This window comes from Castanea sativa, chromosome 6 (genome assembly GCF_040712315.1).
Source record: "Castanea sativa cultivar Marrone di Chiusa Pesio chromosome 6, ASM4071231v1".
NCBI classification, from domain to species: Eukaryota; Viridiplantae; Streptophyta; class Magnoliopsida; order Fagales; family Fagaceae; genus Castanea; species Castanea sativa.
Window position 1 is genome coordinate 11726929 of NC_134018.1, and position 5020 is coordinate 11731948.

At 36.0% G+C, this 5020-nt stretch overlaps 1 pseudogene; it reads right to left on the minus strand.

Annotated features, from left to right (window-relative positions):
* Positions 1-376: 376 nt before the first annotated feature.
* Positions 377-3863, minus strand: LOC142638349 (chloroplastic lipocalin-like; annotated as a pseudogene).
* Between the last annotated feature and the right edge of the window lie 1157 nt (positions 3864-5020).

Sequence of the window (5020 nt, forward strand, 5' to 3'; positions counted from 1 at the left end):
AAGTAGAGCTTATAATAATTTTGTCACATTCAAGTAAATCCCTAAAGCAATGATTTTCAGAAATAAATTTTAGAGCCCTGAAATATGAAACGGAGCCACCGTGTGTGTGTGCATGTATGATGTAACCACATGACATTGAAGTTTCAGGTAAAGTTCTGCTAAAAAATGTCAGGTTTTATGGACAGTTTTGGTCTGAGGTAGTTCATGCATTACTAAAGCCTGAATTTTTCTGGCACCGACCACCATATGTAAAGCAACATGCATTTTGCAAGCAGTTAATCTTATATTGAACTGATCATAAATCCGTTCTTTCAATACTGTACAAGTGTTTGTATTTTGCAAGCAGTTATCAAAAAAATATATTGAACAATTAAGATTTATAGGAAAAAGAATCTGGTGTATTCTATCGTCTGTGTAAAGTATAAAAGAACACCACAATTTGTTTGAACTCAGTACTACATAAAATATAGCTCAAGGAGCTTCTTCAAAGTATCAAATACACTTGTAAATGGATTAAATTCAACAGGGCCCTTCAATTCTAGGTCAGGAAATTGGTTTGTTAGAGCCTGTTGCATTTTAGACATTGACATCATTGCAGCTACTGACCATTTGACATTACTTCACAGTCTTGTGGAGTATCCTCGATTTTACGTGGATCATACCCAAAGTTTTCCAAATAAGTTTTGTACTTCTCAATGAATTCAGGTCCAGGGTCAGGTGTCCTTGAGTAGATCTGAAAAATATTGATACCAAAGAATAAACTTCAAATAAGGAGATTTTCAATATTGGATGCCAACAACATTTATTAACATATTGGTCATAAATATTATGAGATCACACTCTAAAATCAATGAGTATACTTTATTGAAATTTGGATGATCAAAAAGAAAGACAAATTACCTAAGGACAGTTCTGAAACAAATTACTGATTACATCCATTAGAATACATCAAGTTGACATGTTTGCTACTCAATTCTATTCTAAAGTTATCATAGTCCAGTAATACAAATGGCAATAGTTGAAATCGCTCAACATTCTCATCAGAGTTTTCCCTCTACAAATTTACATCAACTACTCTTGTAACCTTCATACTAAAAAAAAGATTCGACTGACTATGAACGAAGTGACAACAATGTGATACTTGACAAATAAACATGACTAACAAGTTCTAGACATTGTCTTGTCCTAATATATAATTACCTGAATAAAGCTTCTGCCTTTTGCTCCTGAAACAAGAGCAAAGTTGTCATAATCAGTAGCAATCACATCATAAGGCTCCTTGGGGATAAATGGTAGTGATGGAAAACGAAGATAACATTTCTCTTTTATCATCTCCAGCTTTTCTAGCTCAGTTTCATTTTTCTCCAAATTATCCTCTGGAAGGCACTGAACCTTTCCCTTAATGCCAGTAATATACCCATTGGGGCCCCCATGAACACAAAAGGTATCAACTTGGATAGAGGGTGACACCATATCAAATGTATATACACCCTGTAATTTGATAAATAAGTATATTTAGCACCTGAAATTTGTAGGCATAAAGTATTGACTGAAACACCAGTGTAGGGTTTTTTTTATTTTTTATTTTATATAAATAGGACAAAGAAATATCCCTATATATTTTAGAGACCAGAATATAGATAGATATTTTGGATTCCAATACAACTCTTTTATTGCATCATCCACAACATGAATCTCTGAACTGCACTGGATGAACAAGTGGTTGCCACTTGAACTAGCTATAGCCCAACATTTCTTTTGTCAACCAGGAAGTTGGAGATTGTTTTACATGTCTTTTATGCTTTCATACAATGATAAATTTGGATATGAAGGGCCAATTTAAAATGCACCAAAGTGGGGAAGAAAATAGGCTTAACTTTGTCATGCAAACCACTATCTCGATAGATAGATGTCTTCAATGCAAGTCACTATCATATATATTCTTAGCATACCTGAGTGCAGTGACAGTCTTCTTGACCTTGTCCAGCAAATCCACGTTTGAGTGAAGCAACCTCAAACCATCTTCCAGAATATCTAAGGGGGTTGAAATCCTTGGACGTCATACCTCTCATCATCATTAGCCTCCCACTTCTTTCATCAGACCAAGTGGGAGGTTTAATGTACCATCTGGTGCACTAGCAAGCTGGCAGATATTGGGGTGATAAGATAGATCTGCCGCAATAACCTGCCCACGAAAAATAGGCCAATATAGAATCAGAACACGTTCATCATATGGAGACATCTGCCTAGTTTATTGCAATAATCTTGTATCTCTAGCTCTTGCAACTTCACTAGCCCATCTAATCTGGTATGAGATTCCCTATCATTATAGAATCAACCCAACTAGAACATCTTCAAATTTTAAGGTTTATATGAAAACAGTACAGAATAATACCAATAAAATCAGCACTTAAACCAAACGTGAAGCCAGACCATCTCTTTTTAACAAGCTTCTGAGTATATTTGGAAGGGCAGGGCTAAAACTATTGTTACCATAAGTAAATTTTGGCCCATAATCTTTGTAATATGGAGACCATGACAATAGTTCGGTCCCTCTCTCTATGCCTATCTTCTGTGCATAGCAACTTATTACATACCAAGTAGCGAAGGAAATATAGGACTTCATTTAAAGTTAGGAACTCTGCATCAAAATTCCAATCATTCAATGCTAGCGCATACAGGACCTTGTTTACTAACCTGGTTTGTCTGAGATAGAAATATTAGCGAAGCAGCAAGCCTAGATAATACATGTTTGGTCACAAGCTTACTTGATAAAGTTTGCTCAGAAGAGAACTTGGACATTATTTTTCCTCCCATCGCCCTGTTTGGGCAGCAAAATATTGTCGTTTCTGTAAATTTTATGGAAAAGAAATAGAGTATATATATACTAATTGTTCATGAATCAGAAGGTGGAGAGACAATACATGTAATTATGTACTTGGAACTACATAAAGATGGGAAAACATCATGGTTGGCCTGTTGGAGTTCTTCATTGTCACATGGGAATTACAAGTAAAAGCATGGAGTACACCCAAAATTTATGTGAAAACTTCACGCCTTTAAGTGCCTCATAGATGGTGCACTCCAAATATCAATCACATTTGACTTGTCACCATTGATTGTGTCCTAGTCCTACCCGGATATCAAAATCTGGTCCACCAAATTCTTAACTACCTTCAACCTATTCCACTTACATAAAAATCAGAAGATTCACAAGCCATCATTAACTGTTTCCACACAAAAATTCCTAAAAATTGAGACTGGGAAAAAAAAAAAAAAACAGCATTGAAACATAGTCCATACGTAGTATTGATCATCAATACCCCAAACATTTTCCCACATTTACTAAAACAGATTCAAAAAAAAAAAGATGTCTACCCATTTGACATTGCACCATTCCTAACCATAAGAGTGTAGAGTTTACAGCCTTCAACCTATGTATCTTCATTGTAAATTTGTAATCAAATTTGATTTATTTTCACAAATTCTCTCTGTTTCTCTAATTTCCTCATATCCAATTTCACAATCTCTCCTCTCTTACATGAACAAAGCACATAAAAATAAAAACAACCCAGAAAAGAAAAGTATAAAATTAACAAAGAAACCAGGAAGAAGATAAGTTTAGAGCATGAAAGTTGCAATTTTTTAAAGCCAAAACTGTTAGATGATTACCTAGGAATGGGACGAGAAGAAAAGGAACAACATTGGAGGAGTAGTGGTGATGACTGAAGAAGAACTTGAACCATTTCTTTTATTGTTTTTCTTTTTTAAAGCTTCAGAGTCTTCACATCCAATATCCCAAACTCTTTTTTTTTTTTTGCTCTGTATCTCTGACTCTCCCTGTGTGTTGTTGTTGTGCTTGTTTTGTCGGTTCATATGACTCATATCTTTCTGGGGTCACATCACATGTCTAGTAGTACAGTGATCTTACATTACATCCATTATTAACTACCGTTTAGCTCTTTCTTCAACCAGATACTACAAGTCAAAAATGAAATCCTTTGACACATCATCGTCTTGGTCTGACTATTCCTACGTCGGCCAGGCCCTTAAACGAATATGCTACACTCTCACGAAAAAAAAAGTTTAACATTTTTTGAAAATTTTGCAGTTAGATTTTGTGTTTTTTAAGTTTTTAACTTATATATCAATTTTCATATCAATCTGATATTATTTATTATTAAATCTATAAGTTTGTTTTTTATGCATAATGTGGGGCTCGAGGACCGAGTATGTATTGTGAGGGGCTGAAGATCATAGATGAAGTTTAAGAGTCGTAGTGTGGGGTGCCAATTCCACGACCCATGGGCCACGGGCTCGACGAAGAGGGCTACTCGGACGGATGAGGAAGTATGTCAAAAATACTCTGAGGCATACCAAATGGAGATTAAAGGTTAAGGGGGGAGTTTCTAGCTTGGGGTAGTCTGTAATCTCCGCATTAAATCCCCTGCACCTAGCCTCATAGCCACATTAAATAGTGAGCAATAGTTTTATCAGCTGCATTGATGAAGAAGTGACCTGAGCAGTGCAGGTTACAGCTAAGTAGGGTCCTTCCACCACCTTCTTCAAACAGAAAAAGAAACAAGTGTCATGAGAGGAGATTGGTTAGGTGAGAAATGGACGGTTAAGATGTGAGGAAGGGAGGAGTATGTATACTAGAAAGAGGGATTGCAGAGAGGACCGAGAAAAAATATCAAGAAGAAGAAGAGAGAAAGGAGAAGGACATAGTGAGAAAAGTAAAGTGAACAGTACTATTCTTATGGTAGCTTTAACCTCCTCGGGAAGGCTTGTAGAGGGAGATTGGTTCACTTAATATACATATGTTGCCTTTTTTCTTTCTTGTTCGACCCTCATACTGGGCCATTTCTTTGTTATGTTGTTTCATTTCTACAAATTCTTTGTTTGGGCCATAGACGAATTGATTCAACCATTGTTCTAAGTAGACAGGGGCTTTAAGATTTTCTTGCCCTTTTAATTGGCACCGTCTGTGGGAATAACAACGCTTAGTGGATCTGTTCTG